At 44.1% G+C, this 25,200-nt stretch overlaps 1 protein-coding gene across 1 annotated transcript in view; it reads left to right on the forward strand.

Annotated features, from left to right (window-relative positions):
* The window catches only part of CHAC2 (ChaC glutathione specific gamma-glutamylcyclotransferase 2), a 154,601-nt gene that overhangs the window by 25,985 nt on the left and 103,416 nt on the right, over positions 1-25,200 (forward strand). The window lies entirely within an intron of this gene.

A 25,200-nucleotide genomic window follows, 5' to 3' on the forward strand; every position in this document is an offset into this window, starting at 1 on the left:
AAACTAATTTGAGGGGTAATTTTGTCCAAAGATGGAGATAATAAACAAGCACGTAATTCCCTGGATTTCTTTCATTTGACTACCTGTTTTTTGTGTTTTTACTCTGAGCAGGTCTCGCCACATGAGTTTTGCTTGTGAGACTGCTAGCTGCCAGTATTCCCCTTTTAAGATGAGGTCACTGCTGTTCCACTAGGATATAGGCTCTTAGCTTGTTACTCATTAACCCATGAGCACACAGGTCAGTGGGCTGCACGTGTGAGACTACTGCCTTGCCCCACCCAGTATCTCCTCAAAAGTAGCTTGTTACAGAAGAGATTCTTCAAGGATTGGTGCTGACTTAAAGTATACCTTATAATGTGGGTGGGCAATACCTAGTATACGTTTGTTGTGCTTACTGAAAGTCTGTGGTACTTAAACTGTATTACACATTAATAGGCACTAAGTACAGTTTCTCCATATTTAGGCCTAGAGGATCAATCAAAGTGTTAATCTATGGCTAAACGTGCATCCTGACTGTAGATTTTCAGTCCGTAACATCATAACTACTCTCTTTATGTCACTTGAAGAATTGTCGTACATCCTTGGCTCAGCTCATAATCCGATTCCAGGCCTTTGCAACCCCCCCCCCCCCTTACCTAGCCAAGTTAATTATTCTGTTGTCCAGCAACAAAATCAAAAACCTCATACACAATGGAGCCATTGGCAGTTTTTTACCCAATAGGGGGTGGGAAGGAAGGTTGCACCTGTTAGCTTGCCACACAGTACCCAGGCCCAATTAAAAAAACTGACCTTTGGAACCGAATACAGGAGGGGCTCCCAATTGAGGTTTTGTGGGGAAGGAATCGGGCTGCTGTATTAGCTAGAGCCGGAGTTGAGTAATTCAGGAAAGCTGCTTCCATAGAGAACTTAAAGTCACCATATTGGAATGTCCCAGAATGCTGTGCAGAGGGAAGTAAGGATGTGGCCCCTTAGGGCTGATCAGTGGTGGCTGGCTTTTAAAACATTCCACTCCCACTTAAAAACCCTTGCACAGGGGATAGACAGATGGGAAGACATTGTGGACCTGGGAGTGATGACCGAAACGGAATGCCCAGCTGGAAGAAGAAGCCACCTGAAATCACTGCAAGGATAAACTAAAGGACTTTAACTCCAGCTGATTTCCCCCCCCCCCCCAGACTAGGATAGGTCTCTCCAGAGCTGCCTTATGTGCCCTGAGAAACAGTTGGGGAAACAAACCTGCTGGGGGACCCTGTAGGTTTCCTTGAGGCTTCTGTGGAGAGGCCCCAGACTGCTGCTGACACACAGATGCCCTGGAAGATGGTCAAGAGGCTAAGGGGCTCAGAGAGTGTGGTAGGGACAGTGTTCTGCTTGCTGACTGAGGAAGGGGCAGGAGAGAGTCATAGGAGTGAGGACAGGGGACAGGTCTGGTGCTAGAGGGCCAAGAAAAAGGCTCCTGGTGGCTAGGGGTGGTCACCCGGAGCAAACAAGCCCAAAATGATTGTACCTGGTTCTAAGGGGCTGGAGTTATCAATATTTAAAGCTCATAACCAAGCTCAAAATAGAGTGTCGCTCCGGTACCTCAGGTCTGGGAGACTTTCCCTGGGAAGGCCAAGCCCTTGGGGGTCAGTACCAAAATAAATTCTCCCTTTATGGGGGGTAAAGGACGTGCATGGAGCACCCTCCCTTTAGTTGTCCTATGGGTCGGCACAAACACAGTGGGTTCTGGGGACCCCAGCCCTCAGGACTAAGAAGTAACCTGGCTGGGCGCATTGACCTGCCCCCGTGCCTGTATCTGGGCCGCTTTCCTATTCTCTGCCCACAGACAGCGCAGGCAGGCAAAACTGCATTGTACCTGTTTATGGGTGGAAGATAAGTGAAATCTGGTTCCCACCATGGCGAGAGCAAAAGAAAAATGTTGCCAGCTCCCATGCAGCACACAGGAAGTGCATCACATGTTCAGGGAGGCAGGTGAGGCCTCAAGGGCATTGAGGTTCTCCTGCAACCCCCAAAGAGAGCTTATACCTTGTGCCTGATTAGGCACTGGGCTCCAAAAAAACAACAAAAATGTGACATGAGCCCGATGTGAAGAAGGAAGGCCTTGCTCTGAAAGTGTTGAAGCTGCTCATAAACTAAGCACACTGTCAGGCATGGAGTGCCCAATATTCCCCTGTGAGAGCCTACAAAATGATCATAATGTTCTCATGGGTCCACAAGAATGGGCAGGGGAACCACCAAAGGTATTTTCTAGAAAACTTGGGGGCTGCAGGGAGAACAGCAGCCGGCAGAACTGTGTTTAATAAAAACTTACCCTACTTACCCTACCTGCTCCAGAGGATTGAATCCCTGACCCTTGGAGAGGTTTGTTTTAATTGAAAGCACTCCAGGAGCTGGAGGTTTTCCTCTTCTGCTTTGGAGTGCAGAGACTCTTACTAGTTATTCCTAAAGCTACAGTAGCAGCGTAATAAAAGTCAAAGAAAGATTCTGAGACACGTTATTGAATACAGTGTTTTATTCATAATATGGATTCTTGACGATACAAGTTTTTAGAATAATATGAATGCTATTCAAGGATGGTATACCCTATTGACCTTAATGGTGGGTGGTAGCATGTATTGTCTATTGATACTGTTGTCATTGATTTCAGTGGTGCTGCAATAGTGAAACATGGCATGTTGCTGTTTTTATTAGTGTGGCGACAGAGCCAATAGTCAACATCCTGGTAGATGCCGATATCACTGATTAACCATGCACAAAAGATTGTGGCCAGACTCCACCTGTGGCACTGCTATGAGATAGAGTCTTTGGCGGTTGATTTGTGAGCCTCCCATTGCAGCGGTAACTTGAAGTGGGGTGTTTTCATGCTGCCCCTGACCTACAGGGCCGCCACCATAGTTCTGAGTGGTGTGTAGTATGCTGCAAAGAACCGCACACATGCCGCAGGATGCTGAACTGCTCGCTGTGGCTGTGGGCCGAGGGGCTCCAGGAAACGTCCTCCCTCCTTGTCCTGCATCCTGGGCCTGGATACGTGGACACACCATTGAGAAGACATGGACAGGTGTTGGCTGGGTGTTTGGGGGAATTCCTCTCTCCACATATCAAAACGGGCGCAGTGTCCTGCTAGACTGGGCAGAACACCCCTGAGACCAGGACTTGGATCTTGAGCACCTGTGAAGGAATTAAGAAGGCTAGCGCATCCTCCTGAAGTGTGCTACCATGGTAAGACCTAACATGGCCCATGCCAACTGCCTGGAGAAATATGCTTTTAGAAACGTCGAAGAGGCCTGTGGGGGATCACTCAGTAAAGACTGAGTGTTCAGCCATGCAGGACCAAGGCCCCCCGCTTACAGAACTGCTTGAAGGCATCAAGGACTCCATGGTGGCCACTGACACTAAAATCAACACAGTGACGGTGAATGCCACCTGGATCTGCACTAACATGGGGAAGATTCCATACAGGGTGACTACTGAGGAGGTCGCCCTGGAGGAGCATGACATTTCTATCAAAACTGCCAGCTCAAAGAGATCACACAACAGCTGCGTGCCAGGAAAGAGAAGGCGGTAGGCAGATCTCCCTGCAAAAATGTGAGATTTGTTGGGGTTATTTGAGAAGTCAGAAGGAATGAATGTTGGAAATATTATTGAGATTGACATTATTCACTGGGGTGAATATTAGTGCATTATCCCGACAGTTTGTGGTGGAATGGATTCAGTGTCTGGGGCCACCTATGCCTGGGCACATCTGCGACAGATGATAGCCCGATTCCTGAATTTCAAGAAACATGATGCTGTACTGCTAAAGGTACTGATATAGGGCCTGCTCCCCTTTGAAATTCAAACTGTCATGGGGTTTCTGGATTTCACGCAGGAGGTACAGGCTAAAATATTATTGTTTGAAAAGGTTAAAGAAGGCCCCAGGAAATGGAATCTGAAATATTCGATGAAAAATCCTGGTTCTGCTCTTCCCCTGTGGGTGCTTGGGACTGGCTAGAGGGCTGGTGATCGGCACAACAGAAGAGATGGGGGAGCCCGCAAACCTCCCCACCCCCCTTTCTAGATCTCCAAACATGGGGGAGTACGGTGAGTGAAGGGTATGGGGGGTGGTCTCAAGATACTTCCTGTACAACACGGGTTGTTTTGGACCGCTCACTGATCTACACTAGACTGGGGTGGTGGTCCCACAAGGGGAAATTGTCATGGAGGCTGGACCCATATTAGTTGAACGACTGTACTTGAGGCCATTAGCTTTCTAATATGCCAGAGTCATGCATCAAGGAAATTCTGGGGTTGCTGTTGTCTGAGACTGTGACCTGGGAGGCCTACAAGACTGTAACTAGGGGGAGTCTGACATCCCCAATAATGAGGAAAAGTAAAGAGAAATACAGGGAGGTAACCGACTCAAGATTGATAGAATGAGAAGAGAAGTATGCCCTGCAGCCATGTCCTGCTCTCCTACATTGCATCACACACATCAGGAATACATATCAATGCTTGGTGGAGGAGGCAAAGAGCCAATATCAGATCAAACAACATAGGTTATACGAGGTGGACACTGAAGTTTGTAAATTGTGAGCATGGCTGGCGCTTCGCAAGAAGGGAAGGTGCTTGATACACTAAGTAATGAACAGAGAGAAGGTGGTAGTATGCACCGCAGAGGAAATTACTAATAATTTTGCAACCCATCTTGTGGAGCTCTATAGCCCCGGGGCTAAGTCCAAAGCGGATCTCCAGAAATGTATGAAAGACCCGCCCCCTCCAGCGCTAGAGCAGGATGAATTGTTGGCCCTAAACAGGGAGATTAGTTCTGAGTTTGTCCAGGATGCCATATACCAACTTGGGAGGGGGAAAAGTCTTGATCCAAATTGCTTCACCCCTGAGTTGTATAGATGTGTAGGGAGACTGGTGGCAGAGCCGATGTCTAGGATGCTTTATAGCCAGGGCAGAGAGATACCTGCCCAGGGACCTAAGGACCTCCACTATTATCATGATTCACAAGGGCTCCGGAACAATGTGCCTTCTACAGGCCGATTGCCCTACTAAACTCTGAAATTAAAATCTTGGCTAAGGTTCTGGTAAATTGGCTGATACTGCTTATGATCTGCAGCGGCACTTTGGGTGTCTGCAAAGTGGCAGGCCAAAAAGGCTTAAATAGAATTTCCTGTGGAAAGTTTTGGGACGTTTTGGGCAAGATGGGGTTTGGTAAGGAGTTTATCGTCTGGATTCGTCTGCTGTATGCCAAGCCAGTGACTAGAGTTGGGGCTGACATGTCACTGTCTGAGGAGTTTGCTTTGTGAATAGGGATAAGGCACAGATGCTCACTTTCCCCCTTGTTTGCCCTGACCCTGGAACCCCTGGCCTGCTGGATGTGTGCAGACGCCCAGGTTCGAGGATTGCATTAGAACCCCGAATGGAAAGATGTCATCTTTCTCCATGTGAATGACTTCATTGAGAAACAGTCGCTGGCTTGTGTGTGGAGTGGGGGACAATCTGAGCCATTTTTTTATGGGTAGACCCTTTGTGTTAAAGTCGGACCATTGGCCTCTAGTCGATATTGTGACAGAATTAAAGATTTAAAAAAACCACAGCACGATTGGCTAGATTGTCAGCCAAACAGTCAAAGTATTGTTACTTAGTACTATTATACAAATTCAGGTTTGAATACACTCCTGGTTGAAAAAACTGTAGAGCTGATTGTTTATCAGCTTCACACATGGAAGATGAGGATGAACATAGAATAGATGGAAAAGTGAAGAGGATTGCCCAAGATTGTCTTAGTTGCAACAACAGTGACAAGAGCTTGGTCACAGAAGTATCATAGGTTTAGTGTCATGTCTGCCCAGAGCATGGCACAACAATATAAATTAAAGATTGGTGTCTCTGTAAGACTCAGGAATCGTGCATTGGTTAAAAAAGGGGTGTCTATATTTTTTAATCCTGTACAGGTGCTAGAGTTCAGGGGGAACTCTGAGGTTGTCAAATAGCGGTTGATGGGAGGTTTTGTGTGTACCTCTAGCATCTAAAAAAAACTGAAAATTGCGGTGCATGCTTATTGCAGGTGTAGAAATGGAAATCCAACAGTTGTCCCTGGACTCCAACTGTGTACGAGCTGCTTGTGCTATTACTGATAAAGAATGTGTTAAATTAATGATTTGGTTCTGTGTCATATGATTCCACAGGTCCCTGATCCTTTTCCCCGGGAGACGTAGGATGTTAATTTTCTCCTTGATCATAAGTGCCCACCCCTGCTCAATGTTGATGCTCCCTGCCGCTGCAGAAAATATACACCTTTTTAAATTCACACCAGTGACTTATAAGCGGGTCCGTCTACCCAAGGGATTTCTGTTTTGCTTAGCTCTTTTATATGGTCACTGGACACATTTCTTTAGTTTTTTCCTTCTCTTTCTAATTTATACTTTGATGTTGTTTACCCAGCCTTTTAACTTTCAGAAGCGCATGGTGCATTTTCAACCTATGGGGGCCCCATGTCCTGCACCTCTTCCACTGGGACCATGCAGTGCCCTGGTTTGGAGGTGGCAAATCAGGGCTGCTTTTGTGAGGTGAATGACTCCACTGGGACAGGGGGATGGATCAGTCTTTTCTCGTTTGTATAACAGGCTCCGCTATGTCTATAACTGGAGGACAAGGTTTCAAGCTGTTTTGATTCCCGTGGAACCACTAGAAATGATTGACATTTTCTTTCCCAGTGGGCGTTGCTAGCCATCCAGATGCAGCCTTTCTACTTTTAATTCTCTTAGTCCCCAGTACACTTATCTGCATGAAGTTTGCTGCTTTGTGGTTTGTGCCTTTCACTGGGAGCAATCTTGCCAGCCTTCTATACTCCTGGCATTTATGTTGATGATTGGTCATGCCTCTTTGCAGCCTCTGTTGCTGCTCCTTTTCTTTCCTTAGCAGAAGGTTGGCTCTAGGGTCTTGGACCTGCACTCCTACCCATTCCTGGTGGTGTTCTCAATTTGGATCTCAGGGTTTTAGAATTCATATTATTGAACCAGCTGACATGCTGATTTTTTTTCTTTTTTTTTTTTTAAAGAAAAGACGTTTACTTGTCTGTTGTGGGTAAATACATAAAATTACGATACACAGGTGCAAGACTGTGACAACGCTTTCATTCCAGTTGATGTTGATCCTGTTGATGATTCATAATAAACCAAATTTACTGAGGTTCCAATTGTTGATTTTGTGATACCAGGTTTGCTTGTTGAAAATGGTACTTGTATAATTTGATTAATCATTTTAGGAGGTGGTACTTGATGTAAAGCTGGTGATAACAACAGTCTCCAGAATGGGGTTAAAGAATTCACTTTGGCTGTACTCTTCTTGGGGAAGTTCCTTCAAAATAGAGAGCAGATGCATTGATTTATTCCAGAAGCATCTTGTGTTGATGGAGGTCTGCTGAACAAAATCAGCCACATAATGCTTTTAGATGTGATCGATCAACATTTTCCTCTTTTTCTTTGTATCAAGAAACTACCAAGATTACTAAACGGGTGCTTTGTACCCCCAAGAACTGGATCGGACGGTCTGTATGTTGATCTAAAGGCTTGCTTATCCGTATCTTTTCCTGAACTAGCACTCCTACTTTGGGGAGCCTTCTGTCAGCTGCTTTAGTAGCTTTACCTTAGGCAGTGGCAGAGTCAGAATTCGTCATGTTGGACTATTTCGTTCTAATTTCATGAATAGCCTGTAACAAATTCATCAATCAAAAAGGGTCAGTTGATTTGGCTTTCAACGCTGCCACTTTTTTCTCAAAATCAAGATCGGGCACAAACATTGGTACTCCAAAGAGTTACTCTTATGGGATGCAGCCCCCCAATTCTCCTTCGTGCAAGTTATTTGCTGCTTTGTTGACCCTCTCTGTAGCCATGTTCCGGAGACATTTTCAGAAAATGTCTCAACACATCCACCACAAGATTGACACTCAGACCGAAGACTTTTCACACCCTGTCCCCTGTAGTCCAATCCTCAGTCTTGGAATCACAGCAGGATACAGAGAAAGGAAGCTTAGTGGAGAGTGGAATGGGAAGAGACACAATGTTAGAGGAGCAGCAGGAGTATTGTTTATAGCCTGGATGATTTCCTGTTTCTATATAGTACCTGTTTCTAGGATGAGTCAACCGAATCCAGTCATTCTGTAAAAAAAAAAAGAAAAAATCCTGAAAACCCTGACAACCTTTCTCCAGACCATTACTTTCCCTTGTATTTTGGTAGCTTACCTTTTCCTATCTGCACCTCACTGCAACATCGGTGTCTCTGTTGTATCTGCTTGCAAAATTACATCACTACTTGGTGCTTCACAACATTCTTTTTTGTGTCTTAAGGTGCATGTGTGTATTCCAAATAAAACTACCCACCACATGGGAGGATTGTTGTGACTAGACTTCCTGGCCTCTTTTTCTTTCCTACACATCTCTTTCTGTCTTCACTTTTGATGATCAACCAACATGTTTAGTTCTCACATCTAGTCAGCTGATATACTTTACATGTCCTGTCTTTGATGAACAGCATGTTCACTTCTCACATTCACACTCAATAAATAGCTTAAAGACGTACTGCAGATTCATAATACTGCACTCTTGACGTTAAGGGCACTTCCTGTACCTCTGCGTCCGCCCAATCCCACCACTGGTCTTACCTTTTAAGTGTTTATGATATAGAAAAAATATATGCTGTCAGGCAGGAAGTCTTCTTCTCCGAAATCCTCCGTATCTTAGTGTTCTGCTTATCGCGGCTGTGAGAGTGCACCCTTCTTTGATGTTTGATTACTGGGCCTTTCCAAGATAACCACCAATCATTTGCTGGCTCCTGCTAGAGCTGGAGCTTTTGTTGGTACAAGTTGACGTTGTGCTGTGGCAGGGCGAAGAGTCATGTGAGTGCAAGGCCCAATCCTTCATTTCAGGCAACTCACTCTCCGATGAAGATCCCTTGCAAACCCAAAAGCTGACTTAATCTCATGTCTGAACTCTGATTTGTTTGTAATGTTCTAGTCAGACTTTGACTTTGAGCTGACAGAGCACCCTTAACAGGTAATGGTCGCTATTCTGTGTGGGGGACTGTCAAGCCGACCCGTGTAAATGTATATCCTAGATAAATAAGCTACTGTAAGGAAACAGCTAAGCTCAACCACTGCCTCCCCATGACTCAAATATGGCAGTTTTGAGCACAATTGAAGTAGTCCTGTCCTATGAGCCATCCTTTGCCTGCTCAGGGCTGGATGCTTCTCTCCAAGACTTCAAAGAATCCTCCTGTGGTGACTGAAGCTGGAGGTCTCTCTGTTCTCCCTTTGTCCTGTGTGGGAACATATGCAAGCTACTGAAGTGCGGTTAACAGCTATTCAGATTTCACCCTTACACTCTTCCTCTACTAGTAGAAATATAATCTCTCTAGGATGGACTGGTTGTCTGGAGGGGAAGGGGCATTGAGGCTGTTTTAGGTAAATATGCCTAGTCGTTAAACACATGCAGGAACTTCTGTAGAGCAAAATAGATGCTTGATGTGAGTTTGTGAACCACCAGTTAATAGAAAAGGGCATATCAAAGAAGCAGGAAAGGACACATCAATGCCCTTCCTACTTTCTGCTAACAAGAGACTATATTTTAGCACACTTTTCTACGGATCCCTACCTACTCTGGAAAAAATGAAAAGAAAACTTGTCATTTTTCTTTTTGAAATGCATCCCATTTTCCTTTTAGAAAAACGAGCTGCATTTAAAAAAAAATGCTTTATTTAAAAAGCAGTCACAGACACGGTGGCCTGCTGGGAACAGCAGACCACCATTCCTTTAAATACATCCATTCCCAATGGGGTTACAAATTTAGACCTACCTCATGAATATTGATGAGGTAGGTCATTTGCGACCCCCTCGGGAATTTCAAAAAGTGTACATTTTGTTTTGTGACTCGCAATTTGTGATTCCCAAACGGATCGCAAAATGCGAGTTGCAAAACAAAAGGTCGTACATCTGGCCCTGCGTTCCTGACTAAAACTCAATAAAAACCTAATAAGTGTTGTTTCTTGTCACAACAGTTAACCAATCTTTGCAGACAGATCCAAGGGTTGGAGGACTGGAACTTCATCTATGAAAATGCTGTTGACTCTTTTGACCCTTTCATAGCCATGCAGGTTGTATATGTCAGCAGCAAGAAGAAAATGTGCAGTTAAGCTCATCGAACATCTGACTCTCATTTGCCTTTTGCCACCTTTATCCATTTTCCACCCTAGTTTCCCTGTGTTTACAAAAAAGGGAGTTTTTGGTACCAGGAAAAGAGATTTGTGCCCTAGAATTTATTTTGGCAAGGAGTAATCCTGTGCCCACGTTATAATATTATTCTCCTCTGTTTCATAATTTCAGAAGGAGAATCACATTTTATTTTTTCGTATTTGAGATTTGTAGTATTTTGTTCTATGATGCTGCTTCTTTTACTATACCCAAAACGTAGTATTTTCATATGTTTTGCTTTGCTTCGTAGAGGCTAGTCGGCCAAATAAGTAATAATAACTCACTGCGTCTTGCATCCTATTCTCATTACATCTCTGTCATGCTTTTTACAAGGTCCTTGAGTATGATGGGACCAGTAATATTGTCAGAGGTAGGATTACTAGTACTCTTCACTGACTATAATGCACAATACTTGGCCTGAAATTGAAGGTGGCCTCCAAAAGCTTCTTGATTCTCAGTGAAAGCTTGGATGATCATTCAAGGCTTAGCTCAAACAAAGTGGTGATATGGTTGATACAGTACACAATTACTGCATTTTAAATATGCACGTAATGCCGGCCAGAGTTGTTAACTGATTTAAATACTTTAAATACATATGTATATGTCTCTCCAAACTCCATTTGCCTTAGGTGAACATAGCAAACCTATATTTAATTTCAAAACGTTTTGGCTGAAAAATGGTTGAGCTCCCTAAGGTGAGTTACAAAAGAGTTAATATGTTTTTGGTCCTTTTTTGCTTTTGGCTGAAGGTGTGAAATTCAAAACTTGAATGTTCCACTTTTACCACTGACATAACTTTGTTACCTTTATTTCCTTCCTTAGGCAGTACAGTTTGAAAAGCGTATGTTGGCGTGGAATTTAAATTGTTATGGTAGCTTGGTTTCATATAAGTAAGTTCATTATGTATGAGGATTAATGTGTGCTTTAGTGTTTTAAGTGCTGAATGTTTGAAGAAGTATTCTTTTGTGTTAGTAAAGGCTATAATAATATTCTAAATGTATTAAACATGTGTTTGCTATGATACTGGAATCTAAGCTCATGCTTTCAGTGGTTTATTACATTTTCAAAGTGTTTCTGAGTTAAAGTAATTTATGTGGAGGTATATTTTGGATTTTAGTAATTTTTGAGGTACAGTATCATTGTTGGATTAGAATTTGTATGGTATTGTGAAGGCACAATGTTTTTTTGTAATTTATTATTCCCATTGTTTGTATATGTGCTGTAGTAGAAGTTTTTAATATTATGTAATGGTATACATGTATTATGTTGCTAATTTATTAGTTTCATGAAGCTGTTATTTGGATGCGTATGTTCATATGTATTTTTAACTATGAGGACACTGCATCTGATACTGGCATCGAATGGGACGCATTCAAGATAGTATTCCGGGCTCTTGCAATAAAAACGGTGTACGGCACATGCTGCGCCGTGAGCTAATAATGGTAGAAACAGACATACAATGGTATAAACAGATGCTGCCAGAGGACTAGGCAGTGGCCCCTACATTAGCCCAGGCACGACTTGATTATGGGGATTCATTGGATCAGTTGGGAAGATTGGACTATAGGGAATACATGACGAAAAAACATGTGTAGTGTCAGAAGGCCAGCAAATTCTAAGCCTGGCTCGTACGTTCGGACTCCCCACGAGCCCTCATCATCACAATTGGTGGGGAAACAGGTCACCTATTTAACACACAAGAGTCCATTAATTCGGCTTTTCGCTCATAATACTCTAAATTATACTCAACCCCAAAACAGACAGAGGAAGACCGCATTGGGGGTGTTTTTCGACACTGCCCCTTGCCTTGCCTGTGCGCCGAGTTAGAGGCCCCTCTGGCAGACACTGAAATCAAAGAGGCTATTAAACACATGGCGTGAAGTGATCCCGGTGGTGCTACCTAAACCAGTCAGACCCACAAGTGATGGGGTCCTATCGCCCCCTTCCTTGCTAAACGCAGACTATAAAGATCCTAGGTGAAGTACTGGTGCATTGTCTGATTCCTGTAGTTCAAAGTGTAATTCATCACGATCAGAGCACATTCATGAAGCTACGACAGCTATTCATGCTCATGGGCTGGGCGAGATCTATGGCTGCACATCCACTGGATGGCAGCACAAGACATTGAAAAGGCATTCAACATTCTGGGCTGGGGATTTCTACAGATACTCAGGGAGTCCTTGATAGAATGGGCATCAGCCCCCGATTTTCTCAAATGTATAACCCTCCTCTATAATAACCCACTAGCACAAGTTAAAACCTGATACACAATCTATGACCTGTTCGGCATTGAGTGGGGCACTCGTCAGGGTTGCCCTCACTCCCCATTGTTGTTTGCACTGGCGATGGAGCCCCTGATGTGCGCTTTACGAGCACGGGCACTGGAAGGGGGAATACGAACCAAGGGCAGGTGGCTTATAATCTCACTACATGCTGATGACATCTTGATTTATATCTCTGTGATGATGAGATGGTACTGAACCAGTTAATGGACCTCCTGCAAGTGTTTGGAGGGGCATCAGGCCTGAAGATGAACTAGGGGAAGAGTTTGTTGTTCCAACCTCACGCCCTTATCATAGGAACTGTTGGGTAGACTCCCACTTACCCCACTCCCATGGGCTTATGACTCCATTAAATATTTGGGCATCAGAATCTATGGAGAGTATGACCTTATAGATCCAACACAGGAAGGGCTATCATGGGAGTGTGGTTGTCCCTACGGTTTTGGACTTGCCTTCCTCTCTCACCGGCGGGTAGGATAGCCGTCTAAAAAATGTTAGTACTCCCTAGACTCCTCTATTTCTCCTCTGCCATCCCCTCCCAGCTCCCCCAGGGGCTGTTCGCTGAATTACATTCTCTGATGACAGCACTAATATGGGGCAAAGGGAGACGCTGGGTGGCCCTATCTAAACTGTATGCCCCATTGGACAGAGGTGGGAATGGAGCCCCAATTGTACGAATATTATTATGCAGCCACTCATCTCCAATGGCCCATGAGATGGTTGGCGGGTCAGAATCAATACGAATTGGAGAACTGGCCTGGCGGGACCTCACCTCTCCACGTATTGCGCTGGCTCTTAAATGCAAAGGTGGAGTTGCCTACGGTGGACAACAATGTCTTACAAACGTTCGCCAAGAAATGTTGGCCCACTTACACACTCACAAGGCACTCCTGCCCCCATATGCCCCAGGACTGGCATGCCACAGGGATCTTTGTTAACTTGTGCCACGCTCACATGTTATTTAAACTAGTTTTGGCGCAAGACGCATGATGAGCCGGAAACCTCTGATTCGCTCCAAGTACTCCTAACACATGGGGGAGGGCATGAAAAGCAGTCACCAACCTTTATGGCTCCTTGTGTGTGGGCAGGGAACAACCCTTACATGCCCTTATAGCTTCCTGGGATACAGCCCTCAACATAACAATCACGCACAAGCAATGGACACAGAGCTTACAGTCGCCAAACACACCTATTTTACACCAAAACATATAGCGTGGATATACCAGAGGGCAGTAGATACATGCCCGCACTGCCAGGCACATGAAGCTGACTTTGTGCATCTGGTGTAGTCTTGTGCACATCTGGACCCCTACTGGCAGATATCCACGCCCCATACTGCGATATTGGGATACCAGCTTCAGAGGGAGGGACTACACTATTTCCTGGGGGTCACTTTGCACATAGTGAAACGCAAGGCCATCAACAAAATCATTGCCCAGGAGTTAGTCAGCCCCCCCCTTCCTGCCACCACCAGCTTGTGGATCTCAGATCTGTTTGCCGGAAGACTGGCAGAGCATCAGGGGCTACTTGCCTTCCAGGCACAGATCATACCACCAGCCAGACCCCCAGATTGTGTCTCAGTGTGAATATTGGGCGAGTGTGAGCTGCATTTGTTTCCTTACATTATTTTGTTTTCATGCATACACTCACACATTGTTCTTTTAAAAAGGCAATAGGTAATGTGATTGGTCATACTACACTGTTTGTATCGTGATCTATATATCAAATTCCTCTTATTCCAGGAAAAACACCCCGGTCATAGCGGTCTTGAAAACTCCAATTTAATTAATATGGCACAGCCGTGAATGCGTCCGGTGGATGTTTATCTTGTGCCATATTGATTAAATTGGAGTTTCCAAGACAGCTTTTCTTGGGAGAAGAGGAACAGTGTTTGTGTGTGTGTGTATATATATATATGTAATATTTTAGTTACTTTGACAGTGAGGAGTGTATTGTTTTGTTGCTATTAGTTAGATTATCTTTCTAGTGTTATGTTTTTGGCAGGTTTTGCACCAAAGTCAATTTCTTTTTGTTTTTTATTCCTATATGTAAATTTCTTTCGCTATTTTCAAATGTCTTTCAGCATTTTCACAGTATTTTAACTTAAAATCGTAAGAACACTGTTCAAAAATGCTAATGTAGTATAGTTGTTTGCAAAGAATCTTTTGCATTCTTTGTGGCATGCAGGATATCACACACCAGTGCAAATAAACAATACCTTTCTTATTGCCTTGAAAAAAAACCCTAGTCATTTGAGGCATGATTGAATCTGGCGTTTGATACAAATATTGTTTCTTTTTTTCTTTTTTCAGCAATCAGGGGTGCAGTCACAGCAATGCCAGTGCAGCTATTTTGTATGTGAAAGGCAGTAACTCTGGCTAGATTTCTCTTTGAAATTTTTATGTGCCAAATTGCATATAAAAATCTAGCCAAAACACATACCACAATGCCATGGGTATTGGTTTTGCAGATCCTAAGAACTAAGAGCCAATTGTTAATGCCCATGGATCTGCAAAGGGGTATAATCCATTGAATCCCCTGTTTGGCATATGCGGGACAGTGAAATAACACATGAGCAATGCATTCAGATATCCCAAAGCCCATTGGGCATAGGTCTTGTGGATTATCCTGTTGAGACCACCTGCAAGTAAAAGTATGTATGTAATGGTAACACTCCCAATCTAAACCTAATGTAAAGTGCGCGTGCTCAGGGGGATACAATCAAGTCCATGTAACTTTCAAATTCATAGTGGCATTTGAATGATACAAACATATCTGTCAAGCTGGAAGAAGGCACCTCAGCTAGCTTTCCTATTTTTAAGTTTAATTAAAATGCATCCTTAACAACTTGTGCCGCATTTTTTGGAAGACCATGCCCGTCTGTCCAAAATTGGGCAATCCCTAAATTGGTCAGACTGTTTTCAACGTGATTGCACCATGGGATTTTTCTTATTGTATGTGTACTCAGCAGGGCATTCAGCCATATTCTAGATGGGCCAAAGATGTCCATGGACCAAATCCTGATCCTATACAATATTGGTCTTAAAGCGGCTATATGTGCGATGGAATCTAGATTTAGGTCCATCCGAATAGGCAATGTGGGGGAACTAGTAGGTATTTTTAGCAAAACCTTTATAATGAGTTTTCGGCAAGCTCTAGGTCCCTCAAATTGCCATGCCCCCATAGCTCTGCTCCATACAAAGCACCCCCTCTAGCTTGTGTTTTATATATTTCTATTGCGGGGGAGATTGCAAATCTAGGAGATCTGTTGGCAAATCTCAAAACACCCCCGAGTTCTGTTTCAGTCTCATGGTGCCTTTGATAAATGGGCCTGCCATTTATGCGTGTCCTCTAATCTGACTCCCAAATAATCAAAAACAGCAACTCTCTCTAATGCTTTCTTATCCAGTAAGATCGTCCTCCTTATTTTATGTTTTTTTGTCACCAAAAATCATATATTTGTTTTTTAAGGTATTAACTTCATGGCCATGATCTTTGCAAAGGGACATAAACTTCACGAGTAAGTTGGCAAGACAGGAGGCAGTTTGAGATAATAACAAAGTATCATCCCAAATAGTAAACACAGAGTCTTTGTCCCACCTAGTTTTGGTGCATCATTATCACAGGCCAGTAAGTAAGGGATACATCCATTAATAAACAATAAAAACAGTGTGGGGGCCAACACACATCACTGCCTCACCCCTATTTTAATCGGAATCTCGCTTGATACCTCCCTGTTTAATCCCCAACTAATTTTTGCAAAACTCTGTGTATAAGCTTTTAATTAAGTTTAATAGGGGACTTCGAAAGCCGCTCTGTCCAATATCTCCCACAGTTTAGATCGCGGGACCAGATCAAACGCAGATTTAAGATCCACAAAGGCCACAAAAAGGTTCCCTGCGTCCAGATCTACAATCTTCCATTAGATCGTGAGAAACCTAAATATCTGGTTGATTGTATTAATTTTCTGTCTGAAACCTGCTTGAAGATCACTGAGCACTTTAGTCTCTTCTAACCATTCTTTAATCCTTGTCAAAACCTGATAGCAAAATATTTTTGGGAGATTATCCGGAAGGCTAATTGGTCTGTAATACGCAGGAGCAGCCCTATTCCCCTTTTTATAAATAGGTACAATAATTGCACCCTTCCAGGAGCGGTGATAGATTCCACTAGCCAAGACAGCATTTGATACATTAAGAACATAGAGGCCCCACATGTCTAGGTCAGATCTAAATAAATCGGCAGGTATACCGTCTAGCGCAGGGGCTTATCCTGATTTTTGGGCCATAATGGCCATCCTAGTTTCATTCAGTGTAAACGGAGTCAAGCCATCGATGGGAGAGGAGTCTAATCCAGTTACAATACTGCTATTGGTTTCAACGTCATACAGCTTCGTGAAATGATCCACCCAATTTTCCGGTGAAATATAACAATCTGGTCTAGAATTTTCATTTCGCCCATTGGAAGCCACCAAGGACCAAAAACGTTTCAGGTGCTTCTCCTTAGCTGCTGTCAGCAAATCCTGCCCTGACTCTACTTCCAAGTTATTTTTACAGGTCTTTATTACATGTGCATACTCACGCCTAGCACTAATTATCAAATGTCTATCTTTAGATTTAATTGTCTTTATCAGGCTGGACTGGACTCCATGCTTTACCAAACCACCTATGATGGGGTCCAGCTACTGAATGCTTGTTTTCCCTAACAGTTCTATGAAAGGGGTCCTTCAAAATAGAAAAGAGATCGGTGTGCAAGGCCATGACCTCATTGGGGGGATATGAACAGAAATCCTCCACTAATTGGTTGGTTGATACTAAATGAAGCATTTCCCCCACAATTTACTTGAATTTTTAAAACCATCCTATTTCAGGGCACGCTTGTTGGAAGAAACTACTAAGGGGGGAATAGTTTTTTTGCTATTTTGCATATCTATTTTTTTGGAAATAAGCCCATCGTATGTGACTAAAATTGAGGCATGATGACTGTTATACTGATTTCCTACACAAATGTCTTGATTAGTGTACCATATCCTCACATCAATGACCACATAATCTAGTATACTAATATAAGACCTTCTGAAAAATGTGGGTTTTTCAGGAGAGTCCGAAGGAAAGCGCCCATTTCCTGGGCGAAGACCATGTGTTATAAGGTCTATAATCTGCAAAACCCTACTACTTGATTTGGACTGCTTCTTCAAGGAAGAAAAAGAAGGAATATTCCATGATGCATGTTCTAGCTGCGTAATCTCGGAAAATGCATAATTTGGTTCAAGGGTCGCATTTAGATCCCCAGCAACAAAGATAAAATGCAATGTTTTATAATCTGACACCAAAGCATTCAACACCTGAATAGTTTTTGACAATTGGTTAAAAGGACCTGGTCTGTTATAAACATTAACACACAGCAGGGAGAAACCTCGCTTTTGCTTAATGGATAAAGCCAGAATATCCTCAGAGTCCACAAAAAGTTCTCTAATATTGCCCAGATCTGAGTTCCTTGTCCATATAATAAGCCACCCCTGCCGCTGTCCCCGCCAGAGATGGTCTGGCTTCTTTGAAAAAATGAGTTGAACCCTTGTCTAAAAACATTAGTAGTTGAGCAAGTTTCCTGGGACAAGCAAATGTCAAATTTATCGATAAACTCCCCCTGTTGGACCTGGCCCTTTTACATGGTCATTCCCCAGACTTTTTGCTTTTGCCTCCTTATTTTTCTGACCTCTGTTGGCTGACGTTTTGACTCTGAGCACTTTTTCACTGCTAACCAGTGCTAAAGTGCATGTGCTCTCTCTTACAAATTTGGTATGATTGGATTATACCTGATTGACATATTTAATTTACCTATAAGTCTCTTGTAAAGTGGTATCCCTATACCCAGGGCCTGTAAATTAAATGCTACTAGTGGGCCTGCAGCGCTGCTTGCGCCACCCACTGAAGTAGCCTGTCAAACCTATGTAAGGCCTGCTAGCGCAGAGCCTGTGTGCGCAGTTTCCTGCCACAGGGACCTGGCATCTAAATTTACTTGCCAGGCCCAGAACTCTCCTTTTACTACATGGAAGTCACCCCTAAAGTACACCCTAGCTAGCCCTTTGGGCAGGGTGCCATGTATGTAGAAGGCAGGACATGTGCCATGTTGCGTGGCCTGTCCTTGTAGTGACAAACAGCCTAACTTGGTGTCTCACTACTGTGAGTGATGTCCTCTCATAGGATTGCAATGGAAATGCCCTGCCTTATGTGTAAGGGGTATTGTCTGATTTATGAGGGGTAGCGTAGGCATGTTTGGTATGGTTGTGACAGTGGTAAGAAATGCTACTTACTGGTGTAGGTGTATTTTTTTATTACTATCACAGAAATGCCACTTCTAGAAAGTGCGCATTTATCTGTACTTATAACTTTAGTGTTTTGCAGCTTGTCTCCAATCAACGTCTCAGCAGACTGACAGTTGGGGCTTTGTGCATACTTCTCAGACAGCCTGAACACAGGGAGGGTGGAGGTGACACAGAGGTGCATCTACATATTGTAAAGCCTTCCTGGGCTGAGAGAAGGGGGAGGCGGGGCACACCTGCATTTGTAAAGACTGTGCCCTGGCCTCACACAATAGGGTAGTTAACCCCCACTGATGTTTGGAGCCTGTGCTGAAAGGAGAGAGGGGGCACTCCCAGAACCAGTTGTAACTGGCTGGAACCTCCTCTCCCTACCATTGTGAAACACTGTAAAAACTGACTATCAGTACAGGGGAATTTTCCACACAATTTGAACATTCTTGGAACTTGAAACTGGACACAGAACGCTGATGAATGGACTCACCAGGAAACCACCTTGGACTGCTGCTGTTGTGCTGACCTGTGACCTACCTGGTCACTAGGAGGAACTGCTACCACCTGCCCTGTACCTCTTCCGGTGTTGTTGTTCCCAGGGGCTGGGTACTGTGGCCCCTGACCCCTGCCACGAACTCTACAGCTTGTCTGAAACGCTTGGAAAAAGCGTTCTTTCTGGAACCTGCTGCAGAAGAGCACCGCCGCAGCCCGGGCTGCAGATTTGCCATAGCGCCTTTAAAAGTGCTTTAATTCTGCCCCCCCCGTATCTACTTGCCCCCTAACTCCCTAAGTGGTTCTCCTTTCTTTGCGAACCAGGACGACGTGCTTTTAAAATAATTTTCTTGCATTTACGTGCCGGAGTCCCCACGTCTGCCGGGGAACCCCGAGCGCATCTAAGCTGCTCTTCCGGCACGAGACAACGAAGATAAGAGCCGGCGCGCTCTTCAAAGATACCCCGGGGCGTGGAATACTCCAGGACGCCCCCAGAGTGCTGCCAGGCTCCTTCCTCTGCGGGATCTTCCCGCGGCAGCTGAGAACAGCCGAGCAGCACGCGCACCTCGTCGGGTGCGGCTGCTCCCCGAAGGAAGCGAACGCCTCATCAGAGGTCTCCCGGGGCCCCCCTCCGTTGCCGTGTCTAGGAGGAGAGGCCGACCTCAGCGAGGAGACTTCGCCCCAATAAGGCCTGAGCCCTGTAGGAGATCGCGGGCCTGTGAAAGCCTCATCGAAAGGCCCCACACCGCCCTGTCTCCCGGGTGGTTCCGAGGCGGGATGTGCCCACTCGAGTAACCCCCCTTCCTGTTGGAGGGTCCATAACGGCTGGAAGCCACCCCCAAGATTGCGGGGCCCATAAGGGGCCTGAACCACAAGCCAGAGGGTGTGCGTGCCGCCCCCCCCTCCTCGAATAATCATCACCACGGCCCCTGTCGTGTCCCAGGAGCCATGGGGAGCCCTCCTCGTATGTTTTATGGCACTAAAGGTGCCCCTCAAGTTCAAAACAGGTACTCTCGCCGCTAGACCCTCTCTAGATGGTTCTTTTAGGAGCTTGAAGGGGGCTGTTGGGGTAATAGAACATACAGGTGTTGATGATTCTTTTTTGTGGGCATCTTACACTGATCTGATGTCCTTACTTGCAGGGGTTTGCTATTACCTACCTGTGTTTAATATTTTTACATATATGCTAATGTTTCTTTTATGGGCATGACAAGCAGATATGTATTTATATGACTTGTGAGATATTCTCTAATGTTCTTTTTATGGGTATTTAGGAATTGTTCCTGACAAGTGCATATATCTTTTACTGTAATTCCTGACTACTGCTTATGTTGCAGAATCCTGAGTACTTACGTGTTCTAATGTGACAACTGCATATTCTTGCAGAGTATTAGTAACTTGTGTAACCGTCTGACAACTGCTAAGGTAGCAGGGTATTACTTACGTGTAATGTTGGTCTAATTACGTTTTGTGCAGTACAGATTATTTTTACATAGCTCAGTGTTGTGTTTACTTTGTGGGGTACATTTTGCGTCACGTGTGTTGTGTGTTGTGCGAACGCTTTACACATTGCCTCCAGGTTAAGCCTGACTGCTCGTGCCAAGCTACCAAGGGGGTGTGCAGGGGTTATCTTGGACGTGTAACTCCCAAGGCCTGACTAGAGTGGGTAGGTTCTGCCTGGCTGAGGTGCATACCCTAGCCAACCATAAACCCCATTTCTAACACCCCACAATCTGGGTCATCTAGTTTATTGCGAATTCCAGGCAAGTTCCATGTCAGGAGCTTTGGGGTTGAAGTCTCCCGAGTTGTAAGGTCCTTCCTAGAGGATGACAAAATACAAGGTCTAACATGGTTCTTCCTAGGTGATGAGTTGACCATAGGTACATCTAGTACAACCGATGCCGACCCCCTAATCCTGTGGGGCGGGAACTCTAAATCTGGCACCCCCTCTACCTGTGAATTAACAATACAAAAGGATCCACTGTTATCCCGGTCAGTTCGAGACGAAAAAAGTCAGTTAGTGTCTGGGGCAACAGGTACTTGTGCCAGCCTCCTTGAGATAGTCGTCGCATTCTGGCAAGCGCGCTCCTTCTTATTAGCTAGGACAGGGGTCTCCTCAGAGATGGCTAAAGGTTTTTCTCTCTCAATTCGAGTGCTACAGTTCGGGGCGGGAAAGTTCAACCTTGTTGAAGAGTCGTCTGTAGACCAACAACATTTGAAACAGATATTTGAACCACTTTGCATGGGGTTCCGCATTTCCAAGGATAATAGGCCCCTTACCAACTCAGGCGCAGATAGTACTAACTTTATTGTATCCAAATGGCTATCACTCTCTGTGTAGCGCTGCACAGATATTGTATCTGAATGGATGATGGAACCGCATTGTCTGGTATGCCGTATCCAATGGGTAACCTTATTTATAAGAGAAGCACTATCTTCATATGCATTAGGCACTAAAGGAAAGGAGGAACTCTGCACATGAAGATCGGGTAGCCACTACCCTTGGACTGATATGCGGTTTGCACAATAGGCGGTTCCCGAACCACTTTAGTACGTGGTCGAGAAATCATTGGGGCACAGGGATGACTTTTTACGCTGGAGGGACTACTGAGACTGATCTGTCAGTCTCTAATGTCCTGGTCAAGATTGCTATTTACACAGGGAACAGTCTTCTTCCTAGGAACAAGTTCTTTAGTGGAAGTAGAATTAGCATTTAACTCTGGCTTGTGCACAAAAGCAGTTTCCCTTTGAAGACTGGTAGAACGAAGAAGGGTCAAAATCTCGGACATTAGTGTCTTCAGATCTTTCACCTCTTCTTTTAAATCAGTAAAGAGGGCAATCAAGTCCTCCTGAGAATGAGATGTGATAGGGTGATGACTTATAAGACGTACACTCGGATTAAAGCTACCCAGTTCTTCTACTTGGTACTGGGACTCCAAAGGTGAAAAGCGCTTAGAACAAGGGATATCATGTATAATCACTTGTCTGGGATGTACATAATTCCCCGGCGCTTATATGTGTTCCTTCAGCCTGTGCTGTCGATGGCCTCATGGTGACACCACTATTGGAACTATTTCCCTTGCCACGAGATTTGACTGACAGAAAAGGGGTGAGTGAGACATTTTTTTTATCGTTTCATGGGGTCATTTTTCTTTTTAGTCAACAAGGTCTCCATTTCCTCGATCAAATTATAAATTTCATCAGTCACACAACTACATGAAATGCGTAGCGCATGATGCAATTTAGGAATTTTTGTTTTTGTTTGGGCGATGCCTGCCTGCAGACTACTCCTTGCCTTGCGCTTCCCCATTTAAGACAACTCAATACTATAAAAACAACTGTGTAACAAGTTTCGATAATTTTATGGCACAGTGCTTCAGTATGTCGCAGGGATAGCTCCTACCTCAGGGCCACGAGGGGTTGCCCAGCCCGGCCTCTTGACGGTCTCCGACAGGCACAGATGGGCCCACCCTTGGCCCAGGCTTTGCCCGGGTGCGGCCCGCGCCACGGGGCAATGCGGCACACTATAGGCGCCCGTGAGATCTGATCCGGCCCCCAGCAAGCAGCAGAGGTCCCTGGGACACTGAGTCCCTGTTGTCGAAGGCAGTGGCAGAAACGAGGTTGCGGGGCAACGCGGCGTGCTATAAGCGCCCGCGAGATCTGATCCGGCCCCCAGCAAGCAGCAGAGGTCCCTGTTGTCGAAGGCAGTGGCAGAAAAATGTAAGTAACTTTAGGGATTATGGATATTTTGTATGAGAATTAGTGCCTGATTACAATCTTGGCGGATGAAATACTCTGTCACAAATGTGACGGATTTTCCGTTCGCCGTCTCACAATCTCCATAGGATATAATTGAAATGTAATACTGTGGACGGGGTATCTTTCATGTTTGTGATGGAGTAATCCTGTCCGCCAAGTCTGTAATCAGGCCCTTACTCTCCCATGTATTGTTAAAGGGATATTTTCCCATCTTTTAAGACAGCAGCAGACCTCCTTTGTTATCTTCTCAAGATGTTTTGCAGTAATGTCTCCAACATTCTATGTCATGTCGATACTGAGGTTTCTTATTTATTGTTTTATTCTAGGATCATTGTACCCCAATTCCACATTATTATTTTGGACTTTTCCTTGTGTATCTGATAGCCGAATATATTCCAAAATCCCCTGGCTATGGGATTTATTTTAGTTGATGATCTTTACAAGACTGCATTATATATTAATACTACATTTACATAAAGTGCAACTTTATTACACAAACACCTGCTTTTGCAAGAAAGATCCCCTCCTCTAGTCTAATTGCTTGGGCTAATGGCTGTACATAAAACAGAATGGTGTCTTGCAGTTTGAGCTCAGAAGATTTAAGTGGCTCCTAGTGATATGTATTGGTAAATGCAGGGGTGTGGAATTGAATAGAATATCTACTTGTCATTAGGACAAGGTTGCTTCATAAATCTACTTGTCCTGTAAAAAAATAATAATAATCTACTTGTCCCTTTTGTGGCATGTAGTGCTGTGACAAATTATGTCATCAATCTCAGGAGCTCTGATAATAGCCTCTCTGATTATGCTAAAGCTAATACTATAGTAGGGCTTGAATCTGAGCAACACCTACATATGGGGGCTGGAGGTAGCGGTAAGCCTTAGTTCCACGGCTGGAATGCCCTTTTGAGTCTGTGCAAACCTACTAACTTGCATGTTTTAAAGGTTCTCACCCGCTATTCTCTAATCTTTTCCCATACTGAGAAAGGTTGGAAATTTACTCCCAATAATGGACAGAAGTAAAAGTTTTCCATGGTTGGGGAAAAAAGTGGTTGGAGGGAAAGTGAACTTATAAACTCTACACAGATTTTCACCTTAGCAAATCTATATATGCAAATTTGCTTTTGCTAAAATACAGTTCACAACTTTTTTGTAAGAGTACGATTGTCTAGTCTACTTAGGTAAAATGTTGTAAATTCATGAAATATGTAAATCTGCATGAATGCAAAGACAAGAATCATGGGTGCATTTTTGTGACTTTCTTTAAGAATTGCACCCCTAATTAGGTCTGGCATTAACCAAGACCTTTTGTTTTATTAAAATTCTATCTCTATCTCTCTGTCTATCTATCCATCCATCTATCGGCTGGCTTCACTGCAAATTATTGCAGTCTGCTCTTTCACAAGGAGCATATTGGCACACAGAGACGTTTTGTTCAGTGCCCAGAACGTTTATGGCAATGTGTGCCTTTTGAGACCCCAAAAATATTTTTGCTTTTGCCAGTGTTTGTTATAATAGTGAGGGCCCAGCAGATCCCACAACAATAACGTTTTACAAAAGCCATGTCAAAACTAGACATGCATTGACAAAACCAAAAGGATGACCTCCAATGTCCTAACTATTGGCTTTGCCAATGCTTGTTTATTTTCATGTTTCCCCTAATCTTATTGAAATTGGTTACATTGACTTTCCATTATGAAACTTGAAACTTTCTATTATGAATATTTTTTGGAAGTACTAGCATCCATCAGCACATTTTACTAAATGATGCTTCAAAGAAATGGTACCTGAAATTTCACAGTAGTTTAGCAGATTACATGGATCCTGCTCTCACTGCTTTAGTGACTCTGAACAGAGATTCAGGACCTATTGCAGTGGTTACTGCAGGACGTGACATCCAAATTCATGGTCCCAGTGCTTTGCAGCCACTCACTAGGTACGGTTGAAGAGGACCTGCTGTTACCTAAGTGTGGTCAGATTTTCTACTGTGAGAAAAATGCAAATATTTTATCCTGGTTTGATCAACCACATTTTTATGCTGATTTTTATTGCTGTTCTTTAGACTCTTCTGCCTGGGACACTGTTGTCGAAGTGCCCAGTGTACGTCATCTAACCCCCTAAAC

The sequence above is a fragment of the Pleurodeles waltl genome, chromosome 5 (assembly GCF_031143425.1).
Source record: "Pleurodeles waltl isolate 20211129_DDA chromosome 5, aPleWal1.hap1.20221129, whole genome shotgun sequence".
Classification (NCBI taxonomy): Eukaryota; Metazoa; Chordata; class Amphibia; order Caudata; family Salamandridae; genus Pleurodeles; species Pleurodeles waltl.